Raw genomic sequence first — 11,859 nt, forward strand, 5'->3', positions numbered from 1 at the left:
ATAATGAATTATTAATAATGGTGAATACATGGATTCTATCAATTAAACCTACATGAAATTAAAAAAATACAAATAATGCTTTAACAAGTAATTGTATTGTACTTTTTGGAATATTTTCCCAATTTTGTTTAAAAAAACTCGTACGTTTGCACTCAGTTTGCACTCTAGTCAATATGTACGTATTAATCTAATAATAATCTACAGTTTACTGAATAGCTAATACCTACTATATGCTGTAAAATTCCGATCAGATCAGGGTTCCATAACCAAAAGGTAAAACGGGACCCTTGCTGAGACTTCACTGTTCGTTTATCTTCCCGTCTGTCTGTCACACAGGTTGTATTACATGAACCGTAATTAATAGACAGTTGAAATTTTTATAACTTACGTGATAAATAAGACGACCAATTTTTTGTTATTGCTCTTTAGCTTATTTGTAGACTATCTATTATATTTAGTATTAGTGTTGCGAATCCGACTCGAACTTGACCGATTTAACTTTTATTTAAGAAAGCTTTGTTGTAGTTTTTAACTTTTCGGTCTAATATACAAGCAACAAATATAAAAATCTTTTCCTAACACATGTTATATTTAATTTTACATACTATTATAAGCTAATTTTACCGTGAATTCTATAAACAAGGTTCATCTTTATTTTTTGGAATGTAATTGAATCGTAAAGGTAAATATTTAAATCTGTACGAATAGTTTCAAAATAAATGATAATATAAGAATTGGTGCTTACCGTACCAGCTAAGAACAGCGACTTGCAAAATGGACACAGGTAGGTATAATCTCTAGTGGTGTTATATAAGCATGCCAAACTTTTCAAAGCTTTTACTGTCAAAAAGTTCTATATGACACTAAACCAAATATAAATCGTTTGTCAAAAAGCACCGGCGGGAACCATTTCACGACACTTTCCTTCTCGTAAATCTGCATAGAGCGCGTTCAGATACCGTTTCTTTGCTGATGATATTTACGTACAAAATATAATTTCTATTTTAAAGTCTTAGCGTGTTATCAGTGCGAGGTCGCGTCGGGTTATGTGATGAAGGCTCGAACGCTACTTCATGCCTCCTTGTTATAATTATTTATTACTCGCCCCACCTAGCATTGTTGATAATGGTACCTCAATAGTCAATTGGAGTTGTGAAATGGTATCTAGAACACTTTACATATTTCGTGACTATGCACAGGAAATTGTTTTCGTTAATTTTTAAAATAACTGTATTTTATCCCGTAAAACATATTTACATAGTTTCATGGTGTGAGATATTTTCCGTCTTAATCCAGGATGGATACATATATGAAATTTAATATAAAATGTATTTAAATAATTAAGAAATAATTTACTCTTCAAATATGAGTTTAAAAAATCTCATGATTTTATAAACGTATTATGTATAGGTATTGATAAATAATTTGATATATACCCATTTCTTCAAATTCTCCAGTGTATGCTATTTTTGTGGAGCTAATATGAAACTAAACTTACAATGTAAATGCGTTTTGTAATTGTGCTATTCAATGAGTATGTAATAAAGAACAAAGGGTTGCTTATCAAAACAATTACTTAATGAAAACGTACGTATGTCCGTGCTCCGTTTGGCGGAGAGCAGTAATGTTGTTTAAAATAAAAGTTTTATTCCCATAAAATGTTTGTTTATTTTTAAAATATAAAGTTAAATTGAGGAAACATTATGAGTGTCTATTTTTTATTTGACATTATGTGTTTCTTAGTCTTTTCGATTGTCGCTTTTTTGTGTTTAGAAATGGTAAGGATGCCAGAGAGTGACATATTGTAAGTGTATTATATATTTCTTAGGTTGATGCGAGTGACGATTTTTATTTTCGAATAGACATTTAAATTATCATGCCATGCTTTTTAAACCTATTAAAACGAGAGCAAATTAGATGTAACTGATTAGATTTACCTAATCTATATGTATTTATGTAGGATGCGTGCGTCGCTACAAATACTACGTCATATTGATTCAAAGATATTGTTACGTAAGCGACGTTTCATTTATCAAACTACCTATATATTATTACGAAGCAAGCTAAGAAGGTGGACTAAAAGTGGGATAATGGCAAATGAGCAGAATCATTAGCACTACCTTCATTGAACAAGTTAAATTGACATCATATCATAGGAAAGTAATAATTAATATTTGCAATTGAATTAATTATAAGAATAAGAAATAAATTTAATAAAAACATATTTTCCTCTTCGATAATTTGAGAGGAAGAGCAAAGCAATTTTGTTATTATCGACATTTAATTGAAATAATGTGCAACAATAAAAAAGTAAAGCATTTGAATAAGTTATTGATAAACAATGAAAAGATATGCAATACCGACTGTGAGTTCCTAGACCTGCTGATCTGGTGTAATTCATTTATTTTTATTTGTAACTTTGTAATATAACCATACATAAAGAATCCTTGTTATGTGAAAAAATGCTAGTAACAGCACTAGTAGTATTATACGGTTTTATCACTTTATAGTGATCTCTTCCAGGCAACCGGGACAAAAGGTAACCAGCTTAAATATTAAATTGGTACGTAGGAAAAAACCAATAAGTTACAAAGTTTTATTGAGAGGACAGTAGGGAAAAATATGTTTACGAAATATGTAGTACTTAAAAAATAATGATAGTATCCATATAAATAAAAATAAATCGCCAAATGTGTTGAGAAGCGTAAGACTCGTGAACATCTCGACCAATTCGGATTTTTTTTTATTGTCTTTGTTATGGCGCAAGGTAGGTTCATATGGAGGAAAAGACGTACCACTGGTGAAGCCGGGGCGGAACCCTAGTACTTTAATGCAAGAACAATTTGCACATGAGCTTACAAATATACATATGGAATGAATTATACATATGTAATAATTTTGACTTTTGACTGGGTTTATTTTTGTTATAAATAACTTTAAATTATAATCAAATTTAATGGTTGCATTTATTATTATTGCAGACAGCAAAGCAATCTAAAGCCACTTACTGCCTACACAGTAAAACGTGTCCATGTATTTAAATTTAACTGAATAATTGTCTTATATTTAATTTACATGTAACGAGAATATGATGTTTTGTATATTTTATCATCATAATGAATCAGGTGCAAGAAGCTCTATTTGTAAGAATACATATCTTTATAGGAAATAAACAGTGAGCATATATACACATGACAGTGATTTATAAAAAGTAATCACTGCACGCTGACCTCAGAAGGTGGCTCGTGAATGAGCAGAGACCGGTCTCCCAAGGTGAAGGTGATGTCGAATGCATTCAGTACTAGTGTATCTAATGAAGAAATACGATTGTTAAAACCTATGCATGTGACACGGAAATTGCATATTAACCCTCTATCTACAACTCTCTCTACGTTTTAGTATAGATGTCGGCCTCCTTGGAAAAGTAGTAAACAAGTGAACTTAGAACCGAGGGTACGATTCGAATATATCGGTCTCGGTCTGGCTATCCTAAAGCTAGCTCTTTATAAAACTTTCCCATACCACTCCCATACAACAAAGGGGCATTACATGTTTATGGATAATACAGTTGTAGGTATGTACCGTTTTACACTATTATAACCTCTATTGCCTCATATACATACATATTTAAAACAATATATATGTTTAATATTTAAAATTTTAATAAGGCATGTATTTCTTATTGAAATACAAATACATTAATTAACATCTCCTAGTAATGTATTATTGACACTGGATATTCCAAGAAATTTACCGTACATGCTTTCTCTACTTAATTATCTAAGTAGGTTAAAAATGACCGCCGATTCGCCTCAAAAAATAATATTAATGTTGACGAGTTTCTTTACTTTGCATCCTATTTGATTATTTGACTTTTTGTGGTATTATGATAATGAACTTAAACCGGTACTAACAAAAATGCACTGAGAACCGAAATATTAACTAGAACTTTATACTTGTTTCTGAGTTAATATAATTCATTATCGAATTGACTATTAATAACGCGGTTTACGAATTTTTATTGAGAACTGCTTTTGTTAGCAAAAGATGTAAAGACTGGAGTACAGGTGGGCAAGTGGTCATCAAAAGGATATTTAGATTTTATGTGCTGACTTTTGTGCTTATCTTATATTATTAAAAATTATCAAGGACAAGTTTTAATATAGTAATATGTTTGACAAATTAATGAGATTCAATAAATTGGCCCCAAAAGGTCAGTTATTAAAATACAATGCGGTATATTATCAAACCGCCCTGGCTTGGCATGTGTGAAATCGTCGTTTTATATAAGTCGCCTTAAAATTATAAACTTCGTTAGACTACAATCTAAAATACAAACTCTCGAAAAATTATGATCCGTTACATAATGCCGCATTATTTTCGGTAATCTACTTATAAAATATAGGTAGAACATAAAATGATAGATTATAATTTAACATCGGTAATTGTCAACTGTCTGAAGACTTTATAAGACCGCCACGTGGAGTCGTCAGTTTACAAACGGTGAAAAAATTCGGTCGAATTTAGAAGCTTCTCGATTTTGAGACGTCCGTTGATAAGTCAAACCTAATCTAGCCCGTCATATAATTCAACCCATCAGCGTGACAGGTGCGTTCCATCGAATGCCATTTCGCAATTTAACGGTTTCACTTTAAAAAAAGTTACCATCACTCGAAATTGGTTATAATCTAACGTATTTTACAATTTTATAGTTATATATAAGTACATACCTAATATAATTCACATATAAGCATACCTGAATCACTCTATGCCATAAAAAAATCTGTTGCGAGCTTTTAAAGATCTATTCTTTTTTTATTAATCAATTACTTCAACACTCCCCTCCCCTTCAATTATTAAAAACAAACAATTATATTTTAACCTACATACTTTTTTCCTTTCCTTTTGTATTTTTACTCACATCAATGTTAATAAGAAGTAGACAGGCATTTAGTTCAGTAAATTGTAAAATATTTAGTAAAAAATTGTATCAGCCTTCAGCGTCCACACTGTCCTCCGCTTTGAGAAAGAGTGTACAAATATGCTTTGATGCTAGAAATGCGTATAAAACCAACATCGAAAAATTTCTATTGAAATATCACGTTATGAATAACTCCGAGGATTGAAACTTGTTATATAACATAACATATCAAAATGATTAAGCGTGGTCAACAATGGCATTAACCGGGATCTTAAAAGTTAATCAAATAAGTACAATGTGACCATAATTCAAAGAATTGACAGTTCACTGCTTCTATGAATTATGGCCCATCACTGGAAATATATTAACACGTAGGTACCTACGGACATAATAAACACATTGTTATATAGATATGTGCATATTTACGCCTCGATGTCGAAATATATATTGACATAGTGATCAAAGGACCTTATCTTTGTTCATATTTAATTACCATTCATGATCTCGTCATTGTGAACCAGTGAAGGATGCTGTCAACTACCGAACTGGCAGTCAACAAATGATATCTAACGTAAATTTACAATGCAAACAGTTTACATGTTTTATGTAAGTAACATCTAACATTGTAAAATAAATTGCGTTTTATGCATTTAATACATATTATAATAGTGAACGAGGAAAATAATTGTTGAAAATTAGAGGTCTCGTGATATATTTCGCGATACGGGATACAAAAGAAAGCAGTCTATAAAGCACTTTTTATTTAAAAAATAAGATATTGCGTTTGTCAGAAATGTTTAGTAAAATGAGAAAATATTGCCATTACCGAATAAAAATAAAATATCATATTACCAAATATAGCATTAGACTTAAGTTAGAAAACATTGATTTTTTTAAATATTAAGAGCAAAAAGATGTTTCTGAGTGAAACAAAAGCAAGCAACATACAACAGTAATTACATTGTAGTCACGAATAATGGAAGATTACAATAACATTAAGATCTAAATTGATAAAGCTAATGTGTTTAACATTGCGGTTGCAATGAGTGTGAGAGGTGCGTGTTAATTTCAATACAGAGAGCTGTTATGGCCGAGAAGGATGTCGTGTGTTGCAAATTAACGTAGGTCACTTACCGGACGGTCTGATGTGCCTCTTAGGTTGTCGATAAAGTGTGAATGTTCCGCCAAACTAAGTGGCTATGAACAAATTTTTGGTGAATTAAAATGGAGGTGAACTTAACACTAGGATCTCTCGTAGAAACACTCGTGAGAGTGTGGGCGAGATGATACTGTAACAAGCTATATATCAAAGAGGGCCACGTCGTGTCAACAGAGACAATCTTTTAGCAAATACTGCGCGAAAACATAATATTGTAAACATTATTTGGTTAAGGATTCTAGACGTTGACGCGTACGTAAGTAGTTACTATTTTTCCTGGGAAATGGTAACTAATAAGTAAGTATTTACATCTAGCATGTAATATTAATATTCTGTCTTGCCTGTGATTATGCTTTTACTTGTATCGTTAATTGTTTTTATTTTTTTTTTATTAATTTTAATTTGTATCAATTATTATTTAATAATAATGATATAATATTTGTTGATGCGCGTTTTGTTTTTGTAGACAATGCTTTAAAAACAGACCTTAAATACATATATAATTATGATATAAATATATATAGTAAATCGATTTTTGCAAGGATATTCACGTGAAAATCTAGAAACTGCGTTTCAACCAGCATCATCATTTTTGCAATCCTTATCACAGTTTAAACAATTTGATAAAATCTTAAAATAGCCAATACATAGCAATTAACGTGTGACGTGAAGATTTAGTGATTAAAATATTTAAAAGCTTATAACGTATGAATGTTACATACAGTTTGCTCTTGGTAAATATTAGGAATACTATTTAATTACATATTTTGACGTTACAAGTCACATTTTTTACAAGGGGGTATCTAAAACTTACAAATATTTTTACAAACCTTAAACGTATCTAGCATATTGTTAATCTTTATTTTGAATCTACAAACACATTTGTTTATTCTAGATATAGTTTGTAGACTAGTCTTACTTTCACGTTGCATGGAACCGCTTTTATGGTAGGTATGTGTTTTGTGTTTGTAGATAGTAAAGAGACTCGAGAATGCGAATGTCCTGGCGAAGCCGTAGGCGTAAAGCTAGAGGTTTATAGTTTAAAATCATGATCTTAGCATATAAATGCCATGTCATTAAATATATATGAATCATCTTGAAATTGACACTGAAATAAGAATTACGTGGCTGCCTAATACTAATAATTGTAAAGGCTTTATTGTGAAATCAAATATTTATCAAGGTAGGTACATATTCGTTTGAGAAAAAAACATATATATAAAAATGAAAATAAATAATAGGTATACCATTTTCATAACATCTTAACAATAGACGACATAAACACAGGACATCACATTTTTATGTAAATTTAAACTATAAAATATATATAATATACCTTTACTTTGACACAAAAACAAATTACCTAGTTATTTATCTCTTTTTCTTATAATATAACTGAGTATCCGTATCATAAAGATATTTTGAATATAATTATTATTGCAAAAATCGTCACCCCCGTCCCTTGGGGGAGGTACCATTCCAGATTCTAAAACGGGACCAAATCACATAAATTGGGTGAAAACCCACGGAGTTATTGAGTAACAAAACCAAAAATGAAAACACAGTGGAATTGAGAACATCTCCTTCGCTTTAGGGAAGGTCAATAAAAGGTCGTAGTCTTGATTGCTTTTTTTAGAAAACGGAAAATGTAGAGATTATCTCTTAGATCATCATCAAATTAAAACAAGAACGTTTCGTTCAACAGCAAACTTTATTTTAATCTGCCTCACTCATTTTAAAGGCCTTGGCTTTGATGAATATGCCATGTTACAAACCTTATATTTACCTACAAAGTCATGAAATTGTTTTTGCAAATTAGACAGTGTTTTCATTTTCAGAGTAATTATTCTGCATACAGGAGGGTAGGCAAACTTTGTATTTGAAGTCGACAGCCTACAGCTAATAGTCGTAAGATCACATTGACGCTAGATTAAAAGATATATACTTATCATATAACCAAAGGCCTATCCTCTCAAGGTGCATAAAACCTGTAAATATTAACACGATCTTGGAAACAAATAAGCGTTTATCATTGATATTTATTTAAAAGATAAGCATATATAATTAATATCATATTTTAGGGCAGAAAAGGCCACTAATGTAGGTTTACTACGTCTCTCCCTTCCCAAAGAAGATACTACAATCTTGTGTATTATAATTACTGATATACTCTAGACTTAAAGCCTATTGGAATCAAATAAACGAAAGAGACAACTCAAGTAAGAAATTCACTATTATTATGATTATTATGGGAAAGTACTGAATTTAATTAGCTTACCGAACTTGACTATAGGCAATGCTCATTTTCTACAAATAAAATAAAATGTACCTACTAAAAAAATTGTTCTTCTAGTTCTGTTGTTTACAAAATACTAGACTCTCGTCCCGGCTCCGCCCGGATATCAATATCAGAACTCTTGAACAATTTTTTATCCCAAGGGAGCCTTTAATCGGGATAAAAGTATCCTATCACCCAAATAAGCTCGTACCCTGTCTGTATGCCAAATTTCATCAAAATCCGTTTAGTAGTTTCAGCGTGATTGTCAGACACACAACAAACAGACTCACATTTATATTATTAGTGTGATAATCGCGGACCGGACGACCGGACCGATGTCCTCCTTAACCACCTTCACTTTTAAGCTTATGTATTTGTTAAAATTGAGATGTAAACCTGGAAACTTAACAAAATCGACTAATCTCTCTCCATGTATTAAATTAATTTGTGACAAATAATCATGTAAAACCATACATTACTAATGTGTTGACTGTGCTCGAGAAATGCATTATAGACCCTCGACGGATGTAAAGTATTATTATTTTAAATGATTCTCCTTTACGCCGGTTTAATATTGGAGGGTGAGAACCAGCGGTTCCCGGGGCAAGTAAATGGATGGACATTTATGGATGGAGTTTTATTTTCCTGTCTGATAAAATGTGAAAGAGATACTTCGAAAACTGCTGTTATGAGCATGATTGTACCATGTTTAAACGGAGAAATAGGTAATCTATACCTATGCGACCACAGTAAGTACATCTCGAACAGGAGTACATATTTCTACATATTTCCTGTATCGTAATTGGTTGCAAAATTCTAGATTAAGCAATACACGTTTCATAACACAAAACGATACCTACACAAGATGGTTTAAAGTTTAAACTATTAGGCTTCGAATCCAACAAAACAATAGCAACCTATAGCAATCTTGGTATTCGCGGGACGAGGGACTTTAAATCTTGGAAGCTTTAGGTATTGCACATATACAACATCATCTAAAGTTTAATTTATGCAAATTGTTTATTAATTAAATAGTGAATAAATAAACATAACTCCAAACGCATTTTCAGCTCTCTACTGTAAGTCGCGGGTTAAAATCATGTCTCACGATAATAAATATCTATTATCCAATATATCACTATAACATATCTAAAAAAAGCAATGGTGGCTCAGTGGTGAGAACTTTGGACTTCAAAGTCGATAAGTCAGGGTTCGAGGGCGGGCGTGCAGAAAATAAATTGATTTTTTAATTTAACTGCACGTTTGGATAACATCACCACTGCTTAAAACGGTGAAGGAAAACATCGTGAGGAAACCGGCATGTCCAAGAATCAAAAGTTCGACGACATGTGACATCTGCCAACCCGCACTTGGCCAGCGTGGATGAATTATGGCCAGAATCCTCATAGAAGGCCTGTGTCCCAGCAGTGGGAACATATATGGGCTGATGATGATGGTTATGATGATATTTAATATATTCTATTCATTCAAATTGTTTCTCAAAATTTAGTTTATAATTTGCTATTATTGCAATTTAAGTAACTGAATACAGTCTCAATTGTTTAAAATATTTATAATTAAAAAAGTAATTAAAATTGTACGCTACATAAAAATAACATAATATCTAAAGTGTTCTTCTTTTTCTTTCCCCATCAAATATTGCTTAAGAATATGAGTATAATATAAATAATAGCGGATTTGTTAGCCTTAAATTCTTATAGTACTTCTACATCACAATGGTAGTAAAACATTTTAAGCAAGCAGGTAAACAGTCACCAGCTTTCTTTGAATAAACATCACTACATAATATGAAGCAGAGTTGCTTTATGCTTAAATCTTTAAAACTACGCAACGGATTTTGATGGGGTTTTTTTACTAGATAAAAGTGATTCAAGAGGAAGTTTTATATGTATAATAACATCAATTAAATTACTCATAATTTAACGCGAACGAAGCCGCGGGCAAAAGCTAGTTATTAAAATAAACAATACGTATAATATAAACGCGATTGATATACGAAACACAATTTTTATTTGCATTTTTTTAGGTCATCCAACACCTGGTTGATAAATACTTAGAGATAGGATATATAGTTTAAATATATTAATGAATGTGACTGACAATTAATTATAGGATAACACAACATGTAGATAACAATTAATTTTCGCGTCAAGTTAAATTACAATAAATAAATAAAGTGAGTGAAGAGATCCGTAGTTAGTAAAACAGCTAGATAGGTACTTCTACACGTTTCTACATGTAGTATGTAGGTAATATTACATATAGATTTGGATACAATATGTTCTGTTCACTAACAAATCAAACTTTTAGGTGGGGGGGCAAAACGATGTCCAAAAAAGGTCACTTCTGGGACTTTTCTTTCGTAAATATATTCATGATTCCTTAAAATTTCTCATATGTCACAATAAAATTAAAAGGCGTAGCTGCATAAATAAAATAACAGTAAAATACAGGCATTTCGAGGTGTTATTTTCTCATCCAACCGACATGCAGGGGAGGTGCCGTAAACATTATTTTTTCGAATTTATATGTAGCGGTTTATGATCTACATATTAGTGTGCCAAAGCCCAAATTTCAGATCGATATTTCTTATATAAAGATTGTGTATGTTTTAACATAATCTACATACCTATGGATATTAATATTCTGAAAGTTTTGTAAGTAACATATGTACTTATTTAGAATACTAATTATATTTTTGATGATAAATTATTCCTTTGTTTGTAGAATTTGCATGAACAAGCGTATATTATTTTTATCCTAATATATTTAAATTACGTGTCACATTATCCGTCCGCGATGGATACCTAAACTACTCAGCCGAATTTATTCAGATTTGCTCACCAGGTACGATTTGATGCAACTTAAATATGAGGTTATAGGTTTATATTATTTCAATTACGGTAAATGACTACACGGGCGTAGCCGGGGCGTGCAGCAGTATGCCTGCTGGTTATAAGTTACCAGCTTATTTCTTAATTACATTAGTATTTATTCCTAATTGCCAGAATTAATTGATAAAATAACAATAATTTCAAACACATTATTCAAGTAATTTATTCAAACATTCACTAAATTTTGTATCAAATATTATAAATTACACTTACAACTTCTCTTTATTGTTTTTATAGGCTTAATAATTATTACAGCTATTGGTTGTTATCCTTTCTAATATAATAAATGCGAAAATATGTTTGTTTGTCCTCAACACAATGCAGCGGTTTTATAATAGGATCTTTGTGTCTAATGATAATTAGGAGGCTAGAGAGTGACATTGGCTACTTTTCATCACGGGCAAATATCTCATTCCCATGGGAAGATCTATTATGTTGCATTATTGAATCACTTAAACTTTCGTAAATAAATTCCGATAGATGGCGCTATATTATGAATGTGTCATGTGCGAAGTCGTGGGTGGAGAGCCACTATTGCATGAATCAACTTTTGTCTCTTAAGTAAACTAACAAATCGCAAACAATA

The 11,859-nt window shown here is 31.3% G+C and overlaps 1 protein-coding gene across 4 annotated transcripts in view; it reads right to left on the reverse strand.

Moving 5' to 3' along the window:
* LOC119839749 (synaptic vesicle glycoprotein 2C-like) overlaps positions 1–11,859 on the reverse strand; it is a 75,701-nt gene that overhangs the window by 13,478 nt on the left and 50,364 nt on the right. Inside the window, exon 1 of one of the 4 annotated variants that reach the window (XM_038366188.1) lies at positions 6,056–6,173. The exons of 1 other annotated variant lie outside the window; for it this stretch is intronic. The gene's annotated coding sequence lies outside the window, so the exon portion shown is untranslated. Of the gene's footprint in view, positions 1–745; positions 1,041–6,055; positions 6,174–11,859 lie in introns of those variants that run through there. 2 more of the 4 variants (XM_038366187.1, XM_038366186.1) reach the window with 2 other exon arrangements.

The sequence above is a fragment of the Zerene cesonia genome, chromosome 4, assembly GCF_012273895.1.
Source record: "Zerene cesonia ecotype Mississippi chromosome 4, Zerene_cesonia_1.1, whole genome shotgun sequence".
In the NCBI taxonomy this organism is placed as follows: Eukaryota; Metazoa; Arthropoda; class Insecta; order Lepidoptera; family Pieridae; genus Zerene; species Zerene cesonia.